The sequence below is a fragment of the Choloepus didactylus genome, chromosome 10 (genome assembly GCF_015220235.1).
Source record: "Choloepus didactylus isolate mChoDid1 chromosome 10, mChoDid1.pri, whole genome shotgun sequence".
NCBI lineage: Eukaryota > Metazoa > Chordata > Mammalia > Pilosa > Megalonychidae > Choloepus > Choloepus didactylus.
The window spans coordinates 109,514,408-109,536,774 of record NC_051316.1 but is presented as its reverse complement, the minus strand read 5'-3'; the positions used below and the strand labels follow the sequence as shown (position 1 = coordinate 109,536,774).

General features: G+C 38.8%; 1 protein-coding gene and 1 pseudogene across 1 annotated transcript in view; one reads left to right on the top strand and one right to left on the bottom strand.

The window, feature by feature from the left end:
• RGS3 (regulator of G protein signaling 3) overlaps positions 1 to 22,367 on the top strand; it is a 176,130-nt gene that overhangs the window by 16,186 nt on the left and 137,577 nt on the right. The gene's annotated exons all lie outside the window — the stretch shown is intronic.
• Positions 19,870 to 21,174, bottom strand: LOC119505087 (annotated as a pseudogene).

Here is a 22,367-nt window from a genome sequence, read left to right as displayed (position 1 = left end):
AGACTTTGATTGGAGATGTGAACAAAATGGGCTTGGTTGAAATTGGGGAGGATCAGACTGGAGGGTAGAGGATGATATTAATTGTGTTTTAGAACTTTGGCTTCTGTGTGGGGCCAAAGAAAGAGATGTTTATTTGGTGCAAAATCTATATTTTCTGTAGCACACTGTATGGTTTAACTTGTATGGTCACTTTACTCAAATACCATAATTACATGGCACCTTGACTAGAGAGTGAGATCTTGTTGGTTTGTACAGGTTGGTGTGAAGCCCCAATGCAACCCAGAGTAATTTGAGCAGAGAATAAAAAGTATTTGTGGGACCCCCTTGAGGGACTGGGGAAAAATACAGAAATATTAAACCTTCCCAGCTGGGGAGTTCCTGATATTCTCACAGGCACTGGGAACTACCAGCTTGGTAGGATGGGACCTTGATCTTGGGGCTTGCCCTTTTGAAGCTTGTTGCTGCAAAGGAGAGGCTAAGCCTACTCATAATTGGCTAGGAGTCACCCCCAGAGGGCTCAGATGTGGCCTCGCTCTCTGGGCCAACTCAGCAGGTAAAGTTGCTGCCCTCTCCACTGTGTGGACATGACTCCCAGGGATGTAAATCTCCTTGGCAATGTGGGTAGTGACTCCCAGGGATGTGCCTGGACCCTGCATCATGTAATTGAGAAGGACTTCTGGACCAAAAGGGGGAAGGGAAGTGAAACAGAATAGTTTCAGTGGCTGAGAGATTTCAAATGGAGTCGAGAAGTCATTCTGGAGGTAACTCTCATGCGTTATATAGATATCCCTCTTTGGTTTTTACTTTATCAGAATAATTAGAAAGAAATATCTGAGACTGTTGAACTGCAATCCAATATCCTTGATTCTTGAAGGTGAGCATCTAACTATATGGCTTATATTACGTGACCGTGTGATTGTGAAAACCTGTGGCTTACACTCCCTTTACCCACTGTATGGACAAATAAGTAGAAAAATGGGGACAAAAAATAAATAACTAATATGGGGGAGGAGGGGTATGGGACATTTTGAGTGTTCTTTTTACTTTTCTTTTTATTCTTTTTATTTTTTGGAGTAATGAAAATGTTCAAAAATTAATTGTGGTGATGAATGCACAACTATATGATGATACCATGAACAATTGTTTTACACTTTGGATGATTGTATGGTATGTGAATATATTTTTTTAAAAATGGAGAAAAAAGCCATTTTTTTTTTTGCATAACATTAGCAAACCAGAACACCAGATATATGATTTACAAATATTTTTTTTCCATTCTGTGGTTTGATTTTTCACTTTCTTGGAAGTGTTCTTTGAATCACAGAATTTTATAATTTTGATGAAGTCTAATTTTTCTATTTTTTTCTTTTGTTGCTTGTTCTTTTGGTGTCATATCTAAGAATTCATTGCCCAATCCAATGTCATGCAGATTTACCCCTATGTTTTCTTCTTTAAGAGAGTGATGCTTTTAGCTCCTACATTTAGATCTTTGATCTATTTTGAGTTAATTTTAGTAAGTGGTATGAAGTAATGGTCCAATTTCATTATTTGGCATGTGACTATCCAGGTGTCCTGGTATTATTTGTTGAAAAGACTTTTTCCTCCATTGGATGGTTGTTTTAGTTTGCTAGGCTGCTGAAAGCAGATACCATAAGATGGGCTAGCTTCTAACAGTGGGAATTTATTAGCTTACAAGCTTACATTTTCGAGGCTGAGAACAAATCAAGGTATCATCAGGCAATGCTTTCTCCTTGAAGACTTGCTGCTGGCAGTCCCAGACTCTTCTGTCAACGGCAAGGCACATGGTGGTGTCTGTCGGTGTCTCTCTTCTCTTCTCAGTTTCATTGCTTTCAACTTCTTGATTCAGTGGTTTTTTTCTCTTTTTTTTTCCTCTGTGTTAATCCTGTTTATAAAGGACTCCAGTAAGAAGATTAAGACCCACCCTGGGCCATGCCTTAACTGAAGTAACCTAATCAAAAGATCCTACTTAAAATAGGGTTACACCCACAGGAATGGATTAGCTTTAAGAACATGATTTTCTGGAGTACATTTTTGAGGCTGAGAACAAATCAAGACCGCAGTGGTCTTCGCACTCTTGGTGAAAATCAGTTGAACGACATATGGGTTTATTTCTGGACTCTCGATTCTATTGCGTTGATCTCTATGTCAACCTTTATGCCAGTACCACACTGTTTTTATTACCGTTGCTTTTTAGTAAGTTTTGAAATTGGAAAAGTGTGAGTTCCCCACTGTCTTCTCTTTTTTCAAGATTGTTTTGGCTATTTTGGGTCCCTTGCAATTCCATATGAATTTTAGGATCAGTTCGTCAATTTCTATAAAGAAGTCAGCTGGGATTCTGAAAGGGATTGTGTTGAATCTGTAAATCAGTTTGGGAAGTGTTGCCATCTTAACAATATAGAGCCTTTAATCCATGAGTATGGGATTTTTTTTTTTTTTGGTTAAGTTTTTATTTCATAATCATATACTTAACTCTTAATTCCAGCTAGACTTGGAAGGGGAGGATAATGTGGAACCCCAAGAACTGCAGCAAGAGCACCAAGATGATAGGATGCTGAGAGCAGGCCATGGATGGTAGGGTGCTTTCCTGAGCTGTGGAAGGAATAGTCGGTGGTTAAGACAAAACACAAATCAGATTTGCTAGACTTGTCCCCAGTTGGCAATGGTGATCTTGTTGCTGGTCTTGCCATTGCTGGACCCAAAGCATTCCAGGGTTTCCCCAATGTTCATACCCTCTTTCACCTTACTGAAGACCACATGGTTGCCACCCAACCACTCAGTGGTAGCCAAGCAGATGAAAAACTGGGAGCCATTTGTGTTGGGTCCAGCATTGGCCATGGACAAAATGCCGGGACCTGTATGTGAAGGTCTCATCAGCAAACTTCTCCCCCTAGATGGACTTGCCACCAGTGCCATTATGGCGTGTGGAGTCACCACTCTGGTACATAAACTCAGGAATAATTCTGTGAAAGCAGGATCCCTTATAACTAAATCCTTTCTCCCCAGTGCTCAGAACACGAATACTGCTCTGCTGTCTTCTGAACTTTGTTTGCAAACAGCTTGAAGGCCATTGAAGGCCATGTTGAAGAACATGATAGGGTTGACCATGGCTGTACGGAGGAGTGGGCATTGTTGTCTGCCGAATACAGGATGTTTTACCATTTATTTAGATATTCTTTAATTCCTTTCAACAATGTTTTGTAGCTTTCAGAATATAAGTTTTCTTCTTTTGTTATATTTATTCCTAAGTATTTTATTCTTTCTTATGCTTTTTGTGAATGGAATTATTAAATTCATTTTCAGATTGTTCATTGCAAGTGTATAAAAATACAATTGAATTTTTACATATTGATTTTATATCCTGCAACCCTGGCTGAACTCATTTGTTTGCTCTAATGGTGCATAAATTGCTTCACAGACTAATCCAATAAAATTTGGGCTCCTCTGAAGGGATAGTTCCTAAGGTTAGTGTTTGAGATTTGTTCTGACTTCTGAAGAGTCCTTAGCTGCCTTTCCCCATTTCTCTATGGAAAACTAGCTGACCTACAGTTTTAACACGGATCTCACTGAGCTGGGGCGGCGGGGGAGGGGGTAGAGAGGGTATGGGTCTTGGTTCAAATCCACAGACTCCTGGAAATCTTACCTAGTTTTAGTAGATTTTCTTGAATAAATGTGTCTTTAGAGCCATTTCCAGAGACTTTAAATGGTTGCTTTATATATATATATATATATTTATATAATTTTCACCAGTTTCACTGGGGAGCTAGTCCATGCCCTCAGGCTGTCATGCAAGAAGTGGAACTCCAGGCTAAGTCTCAAATCTTTTATAAAAAGAAGCCTTTCCCTCATCAATTATTTGATTACCTGAAGTATTTTTCATACTTACAGTTCCAGTTTGTACAGGAAAGGCAGATTACATTTTTAGTTCATTTTTTAACATTGTGTCACAACAGACCAAATTAGAAAGCAAAATCTACTGCCTACCCATTCTTCCTTTTTATCAAGCCAAATCAAAATTACATACATCATTTGTGTTACTAGACTGAGCTATATTTAGTTCAATCTTCATGGTGAGAGGAATCAAAGAGGTGTTATGTGGGCTGTTTTCCTGAAAACAAGTATTTCTCAAATGTACATCCTGTTGCAGAATGACTTCTGTAGGCTAACTTAAGAAATTTACAACCTTTCTCAAATCTCCCTGGTGTACCCTCAAACCTATCCATCAGAGCAAACCCAATTTCTAATGGTCAGTAGTGGAGGTGTGGATGGGGCAGGGCTTATGTTTCATTTTCCATTTTCCATTTCATCTGAAGACTCAGGCAGAGACAAGAAGGTCTTTCTATTTTTAACTAAGTCTACTCCTTTATTTACTGAGTGCAGCAACCCTCAGAAATTGGAACCTTTTTTAAGTCCCCATTTTATATATTAGGAAACTGAGTCTCAGAATACAGGTCTGATGACAGCCCATTTGAAGCCTTTGGAAAAGACACCCCAAAGACACTTTATTATCATCTGCTGCAAAATTGTCTCAATGAATACACAAATCAACAATGGTTACAATGTAAGCAGCATCTCTATAGTTGGATGGTCTACAACCTTTACACCAGTACCTGGTGGCCCTGCTAGAAAGGGTTAAATACTTTGCTAAAAGTCCAGGGCCAGCAAGTGTAGGGGGCTGGGCTTAGAACCTGGGTCTGATTTCCCCTCCTCCAGTATCCTGATGCCTCTCCAGCTCCTTGTCATTCATGGACAGCCTTAATCAGAAAGGAAGGATGAGGCCAGGGAGAAAAGGATTGACTAAGGGGGAGGAGTCCTCCTGAACCCCTTGCTTCAGCCTCCCGCAGTTCTGAGAGAAGAGGAGCCAGGTAACTGTTGCCAACTGCCATTTCTCCACCATCTGAGCCTTGGGAATCGGGAGTATTCAGGTTTATTAGAGCCAGAGCCTCCTGGAGATCTGCTCTGTGTATTTAAGCAGATCTCCAGGAGGACTTAAGGCCTAGCTCATTGGAATATTGTCCTAGGATCCTTATATTCCCAAGAAGCTAGCCTCCTACTTTGTTGTTGTTGTTCTTTGCTACTTACTTTGTGATCCCTACCAGGGACAGTCCATTTGGTTTGGGTCACCGTGGTTTTCTGAGCACACTTCCCAATGACACCTGGCCCAGTCTGGCCTTTGTGTAGAAGCAGTTGATGAAAGTGTCTTCATTCGTTCTATGCCCACACTCTCCTTTCTTTTGGTACTGGTCCTGACATCTGGGGTGACAGAGCCTTTTCATCATTGTCATTGGGTGATAGAAAGCTCCGTGAGCTTCGTGGGAGGGAGTCAGGGGTTTCATCCCTGATGGCAATGACCCTTAAAAACAATTCACCTTATTCAAATGAGCCAAAAGGGATTGCTTGGTAAATTAATGACAGAAATGCCTCTGGCCTTTAGATAGAAAGGATTAGAGGTCCTTTGGAATCCAGGTGAATCTGGGAAAGAATTTCTAAATTTTCTCCTTCAGTTGCCAAAAGGTATCAGGGTATGGAATTAATTTGCCTTTCTGTTTATAAATTTATTTAATAAATATTTATTGAGTACCTATTGTATGTTGGATAGAGAACCAACCCTTAGATTATCTTGATAGTGAAAGGAAAAGTTCTAGAAGATGATGGAAGTTATTTCCAGGAATATTAGCTCTGCAGGGAATTTTCCTGTACCCATCAGTAATGTTGTTTGGGACCACTAGGTGGTGGTCTTACGTTATGAAAGCAAAACTTCTTTGGCACCCTGGAGAAGACTGGCGGTCTCTGGTTATATCTGAGGCCAGTGTCTACACAGCAAAAGAGACTTCTTTGTCAGGAAATGGAGAAAAAGAAATACATTTCACCATTTATGTGTGCAATCTAATTTAAATGCCCAAGAGGCATGGTAGGTCCTTGAGGGATGGGGCTGTGACTATTGATTTCATTGTTATAGCCTTAATAGCATGTAATAGTTACTCAATAAATACTTGACAAATGAACCAATCAGTTTCTGAGCACTTTAAATTGTAATTGACAGAGCCATTTCAAGAGGTGGCAAATTCTGGAATGTATCCAGAGGCCTGGGGTCTGGGGGAGTTGGGAGCTACTGATGGTCCTGAGAGTTGGGCAGAGACTCAGGAAGGCAGCATATAGAAAGACAGACAAAAAATGATCCGAGGCTCTTATATTTCTTTGTAGCCCCTAAATTTATCTTGACCAGATTTTTCCTGTTTAAAAAATACAGGGAGGGTACGAACCAATAAATTCTGATACTTTTTTTCCTGAGTCTATATTACCTCTAAGGATGGCTCTGCGCTGGAAGGGATCTCCGAAGTATTTTAATCTACTTTTCTATGCCTCATATTCATTGGTACATTTGATCATTCATTCATTTGTTATTCATCCATTCCACAAATATTTATTGAGCACCTATTATGTGCAAAGCAGTCTGTGTGATTATCTCTGACCTTTTCCTCTTAGTGGCCTCTTTGAGTTCAATTAATCACTGAATCATATTAGTTATACCATCCACTTGCTCCAGACCTCAGCCTTCTTTTATTTGGGTTACTGCATCGACCCCTGATCTTTACCCTGTGTCATCCATTCTCCCATCTTTCCAACTTGCAAGTATGATTATGATACTCCTTTGTTTAAAATTCTCCCTTACCCTCAGGATCAAACCCAGCCTCTTTGCTTACTTCACAAGACTCATAATAAGGTGGGCTGTGATCGGCTGGGCCCTGCTTATTTGCCCAGCTCCAGTTCCCTCTCACCCCCATCTTGTTCCATGTGCCCTAGCCATGCTTTTCTTCTTTGGTTCTTCTGTCTTACCTTGAGACTTTGGTCATGCTTTCCCTTCTCCTTTCTTCCTTGCTACTTTTTACTCATTCTTTAGGTGTCAACTTACATGTCACCTATTTAGGGAAGTTTTCTGACCACTGTCAAGGTGAAGTTCCCTTCTTCCACTTTGCCTCTCATAATTTCTATTGGGGTCAATGGCTTGTTCTGTTGCCACTTACAGGCAATGAGTTCTGTGAGTGGCAACACCTTCTCGCTTTTCACTGCATATCCCTAGCATCTAGCTGAGCGCCTGGCACATTGAAAATGTTCGATACATTCACATGATTCCATGATTATGAGTGCATGTATGAATGAAAAATATAGATGACATGTATCCTTTCTTTAGGGTACTTTAAATCTAGCAGTGCAAGCCAAGTGGTACAAAGGCAGCAATAGTGATGAGGACAGGTCAGTTTGGAGGCTACCATTTGAGGCAAGTGGAGATGGTTGTGGAGGTAACCTTTGAGGTGGGGAGCAGTGACATAGTGGGAAAACTTTGGGGGATAGGCAAGGAGCATGGTATTTCTGTCTGGTGAGGGTGGGAGGTAGGACTGGAGAGGGCTTGAGACTTGATTATGCAGGACCTTGAATGCCAGACTGGACTGGCAGAGTGTGGACTCTGTGATAGCCAGTGGGGAGCCAGCGACGGCTTTTGGACAGGGGAGTGATAAGACTAAGTCAGGGCTTTAGAAAGTGTTAATCCAATGGCGGCATGAAACAGACTGGAGAGGGAGTAGCAAGACCAGTTGGGAGGCTATCACAGAAGTCAAGATGGGAGGTAATCAGAGCCTGCGTGATGTAGGTGGCAATGAGAGTGGAGACAGAAGGACATTGTGCAAAGGAAGAATTAACAAGAACCTAGAAGCCAGAAAGAAAGGGTGAGGGAGAGGGGACAGTCAAAGGATTTTGGCCTGATTCAGTGAGGTGCTAGCATCAGAAACTGTGAAGTCAGGAGGAAGAACCAGTCAAGGGGAAGACAAATGAATTTATTCACCAAACATTTACAATGGAGTCATGGTTATATATGCATTTAACTTTTGGAAATTCAATCAACATGCAAGGCACAAAAGGAAGCACGTGTGGGAGTGACAGAATATAATGCAACTAATGAGGGCTGTTCTAGCTCTCCCACTCAATGAAAATACATCCCAGAGGGAGTGCGAGATGGGGAAGTAAATCTGCAGTTTCCTTTTGTATTTACAAAATCATGTGTACTTTATGGGTGAAATAAGGGATTTCTTTTGGGTAATTTTTGGCTGTTCTCAAGTGATGCTTTACTTGCTGGTTTTGGAACTGAATTCCCTGGCAAGATTTGGCTTTCTAAAATGTGTGCCAGTTTTGGTAATGGATAGTGTTGATGGTAGCACAACACCGTGAATGTAAATTAACACCACTGAATTGCATACTTGAAAGTTGTCAAAATGGAAAATGTTATATGGTATGTATGTTACCACAGTAAAAAAAAAAAACAAAAAAAAAACCCAAAGAATTGTACAACACAAAGAATAACCCTAATGTAAACTATGAACTTTAGTTAATATAATTATAATAATATCGATTCATCAGTTGTAACAAATGTACCAACACTAATGAAAAGTGTTAATAATAGGGAAAACTGTACAACTGTGTGGGGGGGTATATGGGAACTCTGTATTTTCTGTAAGACTTTTCTATAAACCTACAACTGCTCTAAAAAATACATGCTAGATACTAGGCTGGGCACTAGGCAGATACTAAGAAGGTACATCAGGGACACTGCTTTGGTCTAGTTGAATGGAAAGATAGGGAGGCAGACCATTAAAGCTACACTTTAGGGGAGCAACAAGGTAGAAGGGTCGGTGCAGAGAGGAAGGAGATTGATGTTTGGTGTGTCAGCACAGAGGTGACCCTGGGCCCTGGGGTTGAAGGGAGAGCTAGGAGACATCATCAGAACAGGTGAGGGTGGTAATAGGCGTGGGTGAGATCACGGAGGGAGAGAATATTGAGGAAGTAGGGGCTAAAAAGCACAACTGAGGAACATATTCTCATTAGAAGGCAGGTAGTCATGAAACAGATGAATTGTCAGAAAGGCGGGAGGAAAACTAAGACAAGACGGATGAGGATGGAGACAGGCAAGTGATTTTCACAATTAGGAGATCATTGATGACTGTTAAGTGAAGAGTTTCAGTAGGTTGGAAACTGAAAAGGGATCCAAGAATGAGTGGTAGGAAACTGGAAGCAAAGGGAATACTGACTTTTCTCTCAATTACAGTAAAACCAACGCATATATGTCCCCTCATTCCCAGTGAAATTTCCCTGGAGAATGTCTGGGATCTCTGGATGCCATGACCTCTGCCCCTGGATTTCTTCCCACTATGATCTTCTGCTACTGTCCCCTGAAAGGGCACTTCGCCATCACAGCCCACTTATCTGGAAGTATACTTTGCTCTACATAAGCCTTATATTCAAGCTTCAGTGCAATCCAGCTGAGCCACAGATCTCAGCTGCAGCTGTTGCATTTTATACTAAACATATCTATATTATTTTCTTCCATAAGTAGAATCCACATTCCCACATGAACTGCAAATGCTAGCTTGCTAATAGCTTCCCTTGAGGTTGCTTTTTGCAATTATCTCATCAGAATTTAGATAAGACAATGTATAACAATTTATTCTAGTACACAGGAAGTTCTGGGTGTTTTTCAGTCAATAGTTTCTTATCCTAACTGTACTTTTCTTTTAAAGAGATTTAAATAATAAGAAAAGAGTCTTTTTCGTGTACTCACATAGTCACCAGTTCCAGTGTTCTTCATTCCTTTGTATAGACCCAGACTTCCATCTAGAATCATGTTTCTTCTGCCTAAATGAATTTCTTTAGCTTTTCTTGTGGCACTGGTTTTGGAGATAAATGCATTTGGCTTTTGTAAGTCTGAGAAAATCTTTATTTCATTTTTGTTTTGAAAGATATTTTTGCTCGATAAAGAATTCTAGGTTGGCAGTTTTTTCTTACAGTACCTTAAAGATGTTGCTTCACTCTCTTTTGGCATACATCGTATCTGATGAGAAGTCTGATGTCATTCTTATCTTTGTTCCTTTCAGTGTAATGTGTCTTTTTTTTTTTCCAGCTGCTTAAAATTTTTCCTATCTTTTTTATGTAATTTTTTTTATTAGAAAAGTTGTAGATTTACAAAAAAAAATATGGAAAATACAGAGTTCCCATATACTCTCTGTATTATTTACACCTTGCATTTATGTGGTAACTTTGTTACAATTGATGAAAGAATATTATTATAATTATACTATTAACTATAGTCCATAGTTTACTTTAGGGTTCACTGTGTGTTGAGTCCTATTGTTTTTTTTTTTTTTTTATCATCATTTTATTGAGATATATTCATATACCACGCAGTCATACAAAACAAATTGTACTTTCGATTGTTTACAGTACCATTACATAGTTGTACATTCATCACCTAAATCAATCCCTGACACCTTCATTAGCACACACACAAAAATAACAAGAATAATAATTAGAGTGAAAAAGAGCAATTGAAGTAAAAAAGAACACTGGGTACCTTTGTCTGTTTGTTTCCTTCCCCTACTTTTCTACACATCCATCCATAAACTAGATAAAGTGGAGTTTGGTCCTTATGGCATTCCCAATCCCATTGTCACCCCTCATAAGCTACATTTTTATACAACTGTCTTCGAGATTCATGGGTTCTGGGTTGTAGTTTAATAGTTTCAGGTATCCACCACCAGCTACCCCAATTCTTTAGAACCTAAAAAAGGTTGTCTAAAGTGTGCGTAAGAGTGCCCACCAGAGTGATCTCTCGGCTCGTTTTGGAATCTCTCTGCCACTGAAGCTTATTTCATTTCCTTTCACATCCCCCTTTTGGTCAAGAAGATGTTCTCCGTCCCACGATGCCAGCTCTACATTCCTCCCCAGGAGTCATATTCCACGTTGCCAGGGAGATTCACTCTTTTTGTTTTGAAAGATATTTTTGCTCGATAAAGAATTCTAGGTTGGCAGTTTTTTCTTACAGTACCTTAAAGATGTTGCTTCACTCTCTTTTGGCATACATCGTATCTGATGAGAAGTCTGATGTCATTCTTATCTTTGTTCCTTTCAGTGTAATGTGTCTTTTTTTTTTCCAGCTGCTTAAAATTTTTCCTATCTTTTTTATGTAATTTTTTTTATTAGAAAAGTTGTAGATTTACAAAAAAAAATACGGAAAATACAGAGTTCCCATATACTCTCTGTATTATTTACACCTTGCATTTATGTGGTAACTTTGTTACAATTGATGAAAGAATATTATTATAATTATACTATTAACTATAGTCCATAGTTTACTTTAGGGTTCACTGTGTGTTGAGTCCTATTGTTTTTTTTTTTAATAATTTTTATTCTAGTAACATATACACAAGCTAAAATTCCCCATCTTAACTGTATTCAACTATATAATTCAGTGCTGTTAATTGCATTTACAATGTTATGCTACCATTACCATCATCCATTATCAAAGCTTTTCCATTACCCTAAACAGAAATTCTGTACCAATTAAGCATTAAATCCCTGTTTCCTACCCCTACCCCTGCCCCTAGTAGCCTGTATTCTGATTTCTGATTCTACAAATTTGCTTATTCTAATTATTTCATATCAGTAAGATCATACAGTATTTGTCCTTTTGTATTCATCCATGTTGTCACATGTATCAGAACTTTATTCCTTTTTAAGGCTGAATAATATTCCATTTTATGTATATAAATTGGTTTATCTGTTCATTTGTTGATGGACACTGGGGTTGCTTCTGTCTTTTGACAATTATGAATAATGCCACAATGTACATAGGTGTGCAAGTCTCTGTTTGAGTCCCTGCTTTCGGTTCCTTTGGATATATACCTAGAAGTGGTATTGCTGGATCATACGATAATTCTATACTTAACTTTCTGAGGAATCACCAAACTGTCTTCCAAAGCAGCTGCACCATTTTACATTCCTACCAACAATGAACGGTTGTCCCTATTTCTCCACATCCTCATTAACACTTGTTATTTTCCATTTTAAAATAGTAGCCATTCTAGTGGGTTTGAAATGGTACATCACTGTGGTTTTGATTTGCATTTCCCTATTGGCTAATGGTGTTTTTTTCTGAGCATTTTCTAATTTTAGCTCTTATACTTTGGTGGTTGATCTATTTTGAGTTAATTTTTGTATATGATGTGAGTTAGAAATCCGCTTTCATTCTTTTGCATCTGGATATCTAGTTTTCCCAGCACCATTTGTTGAAGAGACTATTCCTTCCCCATTGAGTGGATCTGGCACCCTTTTTAAAAATCAATTGGCCTTAGATGTAAGGATTTATTTCTACACATTGGTCTCTCCTTTTGTCAATAACACACTGTTTTAATTACTTTGTAGCTTTATAATAAGTTTTGAAATCTGGAAGTATGAATCCTCCAACTTTGTTCTTCTTTTTCAAGTTGGTTTTGGTTATTCAGGGCCCTGGGCCCTTCCTTACAAATTTGATGGTTAGCTTTCCCAATTCTCTGAAGAAGGATGTTGGAATTTTGATTAGGATTGCATTAAATTGCTTTGGGTAATATTGACATATTAACAATATTAAGTCTTCCAACCCATAAGGACAGAATACAATAACTTTTTAATAACCTTGTCTACTAATTCCATCATCTGTGCCATTTCTGGGATGGTTTCTATGATTGATTTTTCTTCTTCTTATTTTCCTGCTGCTTTGCCTGGCAGTGTTTTGTTGTTTTTGTTTTTTTTTTTTTAATTGGATTCCAGAGATTGTGAATTTTACCTTTTTGGGTGCTGGATATTTTTGTAATCCTATAAATATTCTTGAGCTTTGTTCTGGGATGCAGTTAAGTTACTTGGAAACAGTTTGATCCTTTTTGGTCTTGCTCTTAAGCTTTATAAAACAGAAGTAGAGCAATGTTTAGTTTAGAGCCGACTGTTTTCCACTACTGAGGTAAAGTCTTTCTGATTATCTATCCAATGCTATGTGAATTGGGAGGTCTTCCACTCTGTTGCAAATAGGAACTATTCCCTGGCTGATGTGAGCTTCAAAATTTATTCTCGCTAATCCTTTTGGGTGATCCCCCCTAGGTTTGGGGTAGTTTCCGCTCACACGTGGTCTCATCAGTACTTAGGTGAAGATTTGAGGGCTGCCCTCTGCAGATCCCTGGAGCTCTCTTTGTGCAGTTTTCTCCTTTCTGGTACCCTGTCCTGTGAACTGCTTGCCATTTAAACTGTGCATGATGGAACCAGAGCATATGAATAATGTGGGTTATTATTTATATGGGTGCAGATATGAAGAAATGCTAAGTGGGGTTGATTAATTCCAATAGTGACTATCATTAGGCCAAGCTGGCTTGAGGTTGAGAAAGCTGCAACTGTTTTTGATGTCATTTTGTGTAAGAGCACAGATTGCAGTGCTCCAAGGGCTTTGGCCTCCCTGAACTCTTCAACTCAGAGGTGTGGAATTAGCCTCTGGAATTTCCCTCTCCCTTTTTAAAAGTCTGTCTAGGCAGTAAGCTGAGGTAATCATAGGATTGACCTTGTTTGTTTTTCATTTGTCATTGATCTACTTCGTTGCTTGATGTCCAATAGGGTGAAAAACATTGTTTTATATATTTTTTCTGGTTTTCTAGTTGTTTCAGGTAAGAGGGAAAATCTGGTCCCTGATATGACATCTTGGCTGGAAACAAAAGTCTACACTGTTCTTTAAGTTTGAAAAACTTTTTGAGGGCCTGCTGAATGCAAGACTATGCCAAACCAAGTTGCATTTTTTTTTTTTTTTAATTGCACTTTATCAATAAGGGGTCCTTCTTGAAGAGGCTGAAAGGGCTCCCAACATAACTGCTAGATCATTGAGCTAGTCTAGGACAGATGGGATGCTGTGCTTTTCTTTTATGATTCATATTAAGTGTTTGGCTTTTATCTTTGGATCCAGTTTATTATTTCACATTCCTTTGATGGTGATGATTTTGGTCTTTTCCACTTTGGAACAATATGTCTCGGCTCACACTTGAAATCTTGAATATTTTACCTGGTTCCCACTTAGACCCTGTTCGCATATTTAGGTCACCAAAGGCTTCTACATCTGAGGCACATTAAAGTTTCTCAGTGGTATTTACAGTAACCAGTATCTACTCCTGTGGAGAATGCTGAACTAAAGAAACTTCTACCTTGAAGATGAATTGCAGACATACTTTTAAAAGGTAAAGCCTTCCTGTCAAGGGCAAATAAAATACCACTTCACAAAGTATTCCAGCCAGTTAAATTTAGGACAAGAAAAAAACCTGACCCAAAAATATTCTAAAATATTTTTCCTTTTAGAGTGAATTGGGTACATTTTCATTCATGTGGAGCTGTTGCCTCCCAACATTTTATTCTGGAATGGAAAGTCAACAATGACTGCCTTGTTCCTAAACCCAATGGGCACTTCTCAGTTAATAACCCACTTGATCTCTCAACAGTATTCGACATTGTTGACTTATCTCCTGAATACATTCCCTGGGTTTCCTTCTTCCCTTCTGACCTTTCTTCCTCTGCCTTTCTTTTTGGTTGGCACTCTTCTTGGTTCTGTCCTGAGCCTTCTCACATTCAACATTCTCCTTGGGCTATCCTATGCACACCCATGGTTTCATTGAGAATGCCTAAATATATTTTTCTAGCCTATTTTTCCTGAGCTTCTGTCCAGTATATTCACCTATCCACTTGACATCTTAGTTGATTCAACTTTCACCTCAGTTCAACCCTTCCTCCCATGTTCCAAACTTCTAAACACCTAATTTCTCAAGCCAGGAATCTTGCCTTCCACGTTCCAAACAATCACCAAGTTCTGTTGATTCTTCCTCTCTCCATCCTGACTGTGACTGCACTTGTTTGGCCACTGTGCTGATTTGAATGTATTATGTCCCCCAGAAAAAGCCATATTCTTTGATGCAATCTTGTGGGGCAGACATTTTAGTGTTGATTAGATCGGAATTCTTTTGAGTGTTTCCATGGAGATGTGCCCCACCCAACTGTAGGTGTTAACTCTGATGAGATAATTTCCATGGAGGTGTGGCCCCGCCCATTCAGCCTGGGCCTTGATTACTAGAGCACTATATAAGCTGAGACAGAAGGAGTGAGCTTGCTACAGCCAAGAGGGACACTCTGAAGAATGCCCAGGAGCTGAGAGACGAGCTGCGGATGACAGACAGTTTGAAGATGGCCATTGAAAGCAGACTTTGCTCCGGAGAAGCTAAGAGAGGACAAAAGCCCCAAGAGCAACTGAGAGTGACATTTTTGAGGAACTGCAGCCTAGAGAGGAACGTCCTGGCAGAAAGCCATTTTGAAACCAGAACTTTGGAGCAGACTCCAGCCACATGCCTTCCCAGCTAACAAAGGTTTTCTGGACACCATTGGCCATCCACCAGTGAAGGTGCCCAATTGCTGATGTGTTACCTTGGACACTTTATGGCCTTAAGACTGTAACTGTGTAACCAAATAAACTCCCCTTTTATAAAAGCCAGTCCATCTCTGGTGTTTTGCATTCCGGCAGCATTAGCAAAGCAGAACAGCCACCATCATATTTTACCTGGACTACTGGAAAAGACATTGCCTAACGCCATTTTCTGCTACCAACCCTTCTGTCCTTCCCATCCTGCCAATTCATCTTCACACTCTAACCAGGGTGATCTTTCCAAAACACCAATCAAACCTGTTGGGATCTTGCTTAAAATCTTTCAGTGGTGGCCCCATCCTCTTAGGCTAAAGCCCAAGCTCTATTTTTATAATAATATATTAGGCCCCGCATGATTTGGCCAGTTAACTTTCTTGCATGTTACTCCCAACCTCACACTCTAAATTCCCCTTCAGTTCCTCAAATGTACAGTGCTTTTTCTCTGACTTTCTGGTTTTTGCATATTTTGTTCTTTCTGTCTGTAATCCTTCCTTCACCTCCTTTGCTTGGCTAAATCTTCCATCACGTCACTTTCTTTGGTAAGTCTTCTCAGACCTCCTTTAGCATCTTGGTGTAACCAAGTCCCCAGATTGAGTGAGATGTTATTTTGTGCTTTCATAAGTCGTCGTGTTTCCTCTATTGTAGCACTCATCCAGTCTCCTACTAGACTGTAAGCTCCATTTTGTTCAACACCTGCCGAATTGAATTTAAGTGTGTTAGCAGCCAGCGAGGTCTCAGTCCTCCTAGTCTGTAGCCAGCCATTCTGTTCAGATGAATTCTATACTGGTTCTTTTGCTGGAAGCTGGATTCTTGTTTCCCCACTATGTATTTACCAGTTTAGCAACTTGATTCAAAACCTAGTTGCCTAATCTGTAGACACAAATGCTTAAAATCCTTGAGGACAAATGGCTCGACCAGATGATTTTTCTTTTTCATGTCTTTGATTACTTGTATTTTATGCATTAGTCAATCACATTTCCTCCCTTGTGCAATTGTTATTCTTGTCCTTTGCCTATTTTTCCTTTTGGAAAATTTATCTTCTTATTGATTTGTAAAACGTCTTTGTATATATATTTGTATTCATAATATAGTCACAAATCTTTTTTTTTTTTTTAATCATCATTTTATTGAGATATATTCACATACCACGCAGTCATACAAAACAAATTGTACTTTCGATTGTTTACAGTACCATTACATAGTTGTACATTCATCACCTAAATCAATCCCTGACACCTTCATTAGCGCACACACAAAAATAACAAGAATAATAATTAGAGTGAAAAAGAGCAATTGAAGTAAAAAAGAACACTAGGTACCTTTGTCTGTTTGTTTGCTTCCCCTACTTTTCTACACATCCATCCATAAACTAGACAAAGTGGAGTTTGGTCCTTATGGCATTCCCAATCCCACTGTCACCCCTCATAAGCTACATTTCTATACAATTGTCTTCGAGATTCATGGGTTCTGGGTTGTAGTTTGATAGTTTCAGGTATCCACCAGCTACCCCAATTCTTTAGAACCTAAAGAGGGTTGTCTAAAGTGTGCGTAAGAGTGCCCACCAGAGTGACCTCTCGGCTCCTTTTGGAAACTCTCTGCCACCGAAGCTTATTTCATTTCCTTTCACATCCCCCTTTTGGTCAAGAAGATGTTCTCCGTCCCACGATGCCAGCTCTACATTCCTCCCCAGGAGTCATATTCCACGTTGCCAGGGAGATTCACTCCCCTGGGAGTCACAAATCTTTTAAACTCATTTTTTAACTTAAAATTTTTTCTATTTTTTCATGGCCATAGAGAAGGCTTTCAGTTTCGTGTAGTCATAGTTTTTCCTTTAAAAAAGAATCTTCTTTTGTTTTTGCTTTCATGCTTTTTCCCTCCTGGGAACAGATAAATTATCACTAGTACTTTCCTAGTCTAATGTTTAGTATTTAACTCCACACAGAATTTATTTATTTAAATGCTTATTTTTTTAATTGCAAAATTATCCCATGTACAAATATATTCAAACAATGGAATAAAATAAACAATAGAAGTCATAAAGTAAAAAGTGGAACATATGTTTCCAAGCTTCCGGTTTATCACTTTTCTTTTATATTTATTTATGATGTCTTTCACCATACAGCTTTAAAATTTTATATAGTTTAATTTTTTTCCTTATTTAAGTATTTTTTTATTAGAGAAGTTGTAGGTTTACAGAAAAAAATCATGCAGAAAATACAGAGCTGCCATATTTATTAACACTTTGCATTAGTGTGTTACTTTTGTAGAAACTGATGAAAGAATATTATAATTGTACTATTAACTGTAGCCCATAGTTTACATTAGGGCCCCCTGTTTGTGCTGTACTGACCTCTTTTTTTTTTTTTTTCTAGTGGCATATATACCACCTAAAATTTCCCCTTTTAATCATATTCACCACCACATGATGTACTAACTAGAAATTTACTTTCAAATATCCAAGTACTTTAAAAAACCAATAAAGAAAAACCCTGGAACCAGGGAGCCAGTCAAGTCAGGCAGGGGACTAAAGGCTTAGAGCAAAGAGGAAAAGGTCCCACAACTACCTTCTAGTCTCCTTAGTTAATCCGCCATGCGGCTCACTCCACCTATTCTTGCTCCCTAAAACTAGGTTTTATGTTTTTGTTTTCCCTACAACATCTAGACCATACCAGGTATATATACTGAATGCCATGAACAATCCATATTAGCATATGTTAATCTGGAGGTTTTATAATAGGTGTAGTTTTTTTCAGAAAATGACAGTCCCATAACTTGTTTATGGAATGGTCTATGATGGTACGTTAAATTGCAGTGCACAATTTTTATAACTTATCAAATTCTAAGTTAAAAAACGCATTTTGTTTGATCCTTCTAACAACCTGTGAGGTTGTTAGGGCTAGCTGTTATTAGGAGTTTACAGGAAGATAGACACAATACTCCCATATTTAGTACAAGACAGATCTGGGACATAAACCTTTTGGCTTCCATTCTCACAACTGCTTCTTTTCATTGCTTTGTGTACATCATTTTAAGGTAATCTGATTTTGTAGTGCTTTATAATATAAGTAACATCTACAACAAATCTATTCGTAGCAGGTTAACTTTTGAGCCAATCAGCCTAATTAACTACCTCATAACCTGGCACACTTTAAGGTATTGTTATGCCTCTAACTCATTTTCACAGCTATGTTTGAGGGCCCTATGAGCCAAAGCTGCAGCAAAGCAACTTTGCTTTTAAAGGATCAGTGAACACAATGATTAAGCACGTTTTCAAGTCTTAATCTGGGCCTGGTAGATCCTCACCAACAGATTAGATGGGAAGTTAAGGTAATGGCGTGATGTCAGCACAGGGAAGGTCCATTTAGGGGTGGACACAAGCAGGATCAGACCCTATTTTCAGTTGTAATGTCTCCAGGACATTAGCAGCATGTTCATCATTACTAGCACAGCAGAGGGCAATACTTCTGCAGTACAGAACATGCAAGAAAACGGCAAAGCACAGAAGGGTCCAACTAAATTAGTGCCTGGGGCTTAAAAGGTCAAACTGCTAATTTCATTCACACCCAACCAAGAAAATGGTTCACTCCTTCATGATCCAGGTTTTATACAGAAGGCTTACCATCAAGGAAAAATAAAATTCCATCCTGAAGCCCAGGACAAACAAATGGTGGGCATTTCCCCGTGTTACAGATGGTGCCAGGGGCTTTAGCAATCCACCATGGTGTTCTTATATGAAACACCCGGTTGGCTTGAAGGGAAAAAAGCTATCTTTATAGCTGCAAGGAACCAGAGACTAGCAAGGGCAGGGCCTGGGTGACCAATCGTGGTGGAGCAAGACCTCTGCACATTAGGTGCATAGGTCCCTGAGGATAAGGGTCTACAAACACTCTAAAATTCAAAGCTAAATTTTGAGTGGACTTACGTATTCCTGGGGAAGGGGTCTTTCCCTTCTCATAGATCCTCGACAGGGTCTGTAACACAAGAACAGATTAAAATACCAGAGGAAAAGACTAAGTCAGTTGCAGGCTAGGAGAAGGAAGCCACCAGATACTCTTAGAGCCAGCTTTCAAAAGTTGTCAGGGGAAGGCTGAAACACAGACTCACAGCAGAGATAACTGAGCATTCATTTTTGTGTTCTTCTAGCTGTATTTTAAGTTCTTTCTAAAACAAAGCCCTAGGAATGAACCCCTGGGTTCAGGTAGGCCCTGGGCTTGGTCCACTGCTACAGTGTGTCAGAAGCCTGGTATACAGACTTGAGTATTCACCAACATTAAACCCAGTACAGAAGACGTGACAGCAGAACTCCCGCCTCCATGGCAAATATGTGTCCTTTGCTGATTTCAGAAGAGGTAGTGGCCACATGGAAAATACACTGAAACTTTCCCTTGGAACAAGGCTGTTCTATGAGAGGTCCTGCCATGCCCATCACCCACTGTCTTTTGCCTGATCCTTCCCCTCCAGTTTGTGAAGACAGAGCAGAAAATAATCTTCTCTGAATATACTTGATAACAACTCAGAAAACAAACATATGCCTCCAATGCCACGTGCTTTCAGAGATTCTGGGTCTCATTCAGCTGTCGGATGAGTTGATTGATGCTTTCACCCTGATAGCCAGGTGAGCCCATCTCCTTGAGAAAGCCGACTTTATTCTTGGTAGCATGACGGGCCACAAGAACTGGGAGATCCTGTCACGTACTTCCCTGGGAAGGCAACTTCATGAATGAGATCATCCAAGCAAATGACACCAAACCTCGCCAGGTACTCCTCAATTACTGTGTTGTCTGTTGATGGGATTATCTTTTTCTTGACCTTGGCTTGTCCATGTTTCAGGATGAGTTCCTGACAGACTTCAGATTGGGGAATCCCCAGGTCACATAAGGTTCCATGGTATGCAGCATTGTTAGGGTTGTGGGGGTCATTTTCACAAATACACGGCTGAAAATCTTCCTCAAGTGAAGTCTTTCAGTGGCTCTCCGCACCAGTAAACCTATCCCTTTGATCCTTTGGATGCATATTACAAAGGCCAAGGAATGTTCATCTGGCACTTCCAAGCCATGAGGTTTCACTCCTAGCCGTTTGAGGTGTATCCTGTCACGTTGCTGCCACTGAGAATCAATTAAAAACGATTCCAGTTGCTTAAGCCTGCTCTGTTTTTCTTCCCTCTGCTTCTTTTCCAAAAGTGCCTGCTTTGCCTGGGTGGCTTTGAGGGCCTGATAAGCCTTCCTCTTTTTCATGAGATTTTCTGGAACCAAAGGAATCTTTTTTCTTAGCTCTTCCTCCTATAGCTTAATTTTTAATCTTTTCATTAATGGTTTCTGGGATTCATGCTATGTTAAGAAAGGCTTTTTTTAGTCTAAGTCATGGCAATATTTTGATATTTTCCTCTAGTACTTATTTTGCTTACAAAAGCTCAGGACTTTAATCCATGTGGAATTTGTTTTGGGAATGATGTTGATCTGGAGTCTCTACCTTAATTTTTTTCTCAAATAGATGTAGATTGTCTTGACAACATTTATTCCATGATTTCTCCACTGATTCAAAATACCATCTTTACATCTATTCATTTCATGCCCATATACACGGAACTATTTTTCAGTCTTTTATTTCATTAAACAGATCTGCTGTCTATTTCTGTGCCAGTACCATATCATTTAAGTTACTACTGGTCTATACCTTGTACGTTAATTCTTCCTCTTTTTATTTTCCAGAAATGTCTTGACTGTTACTTTTGTAAATGAAATTTGGAATCAAATTCTTGGAGATTTTGATTGGAATTTCATTGAATTGATAGGTAATTAAAAATAAAAAAACAAACCTACTTCTTTAGAGTAATGAGTATTTCCACTCAAGAGCATGGTGTATCTATTTATTCAGATCTTCCTTCACATCCTTCAGAAAAGTTTCGTAGTTTTCTTCACATAAGTATTCCACACATTTTTTTAAAGTTTATCCCTAGATGTCATAGTTTGCTTGCTGTTGTGAATGGAATCTTCTGTTTATTACTTTTTCTAAATGATTATGGTTGGTGTATAAGGTATGTGCGAAGTTGCACAGTTATATCTTATCTGTATTCTCTCAATAGTTTTAATACATTTTCAGTTGATTCTCTTGGATTTTCCATTTAGAAAACCATGATATCTGTGAATAATGAGGGTTTTGATTCTTCTATTTTATTACTTATGGTTTAAATTTATTTTTCTCTACGTGATTGGAACTACCAGAACAATGCTGATTAGTAATGATGATAACAGGCATTTTTGTCTAGTTCCTGAGTTAATTGGAATTCCTGTAGTGTTTCCAGCATTATCTATAGTATTTTCTGTTAGTTTCTGGTAGATAACATTTATAAGGCAATTTCCTTATATTTAAAGATTTTTGTTTTGCTTATCCTTTATCAGAATGGAGTTGAATTTAATCAAGTTTTTTTTTTTTTGCAATCTATCATGATGATCACATAATTCTTCTAAACTATTAATAGAATGCATTACACTAACATGAGGGTCAGCAAACTTTTTCTTTAAAGGTCCAGATAGTAAATATTTTAGGCTTTGTAGGCCATGGGGTCTCAGTAGCAACTACTTAACTCTCATTGTAGCATGGGAGCAGCCATAGATAATATGCAATAACATGTGAATTAATGAGCATTGCTGTGTTCCAATAGAACTTTATTTGTAGTTTATTCTACATTCCTTATTAAGTTTATTCCTAGGTATCACATTATCTCTTGTTATTGTGAATGGGATCTTCTTTTTATTACCTTTTCTAAATGATTATGGTTGGTTTATAAGATATGTACTAAGTTGCATAGTTATATTGTATCTGTATTCTCTCATTTGAATTTCATATAATTTTCATATGTCATGAAATATTCTAGTTTTGATTTTTTCCCAACTGGTTGAAAATGTTAAAAGCATTCTTAGCTCTCATACTGTACAGAAACAGGTAGTGGACCAGATTTGGCCTGTAGAACATAGTTTGCTAAACCCTGCACTAACAGATTCATTAATTCTGGACCATCTTTGCATTCTTGGAGTAAATACCACTTAAT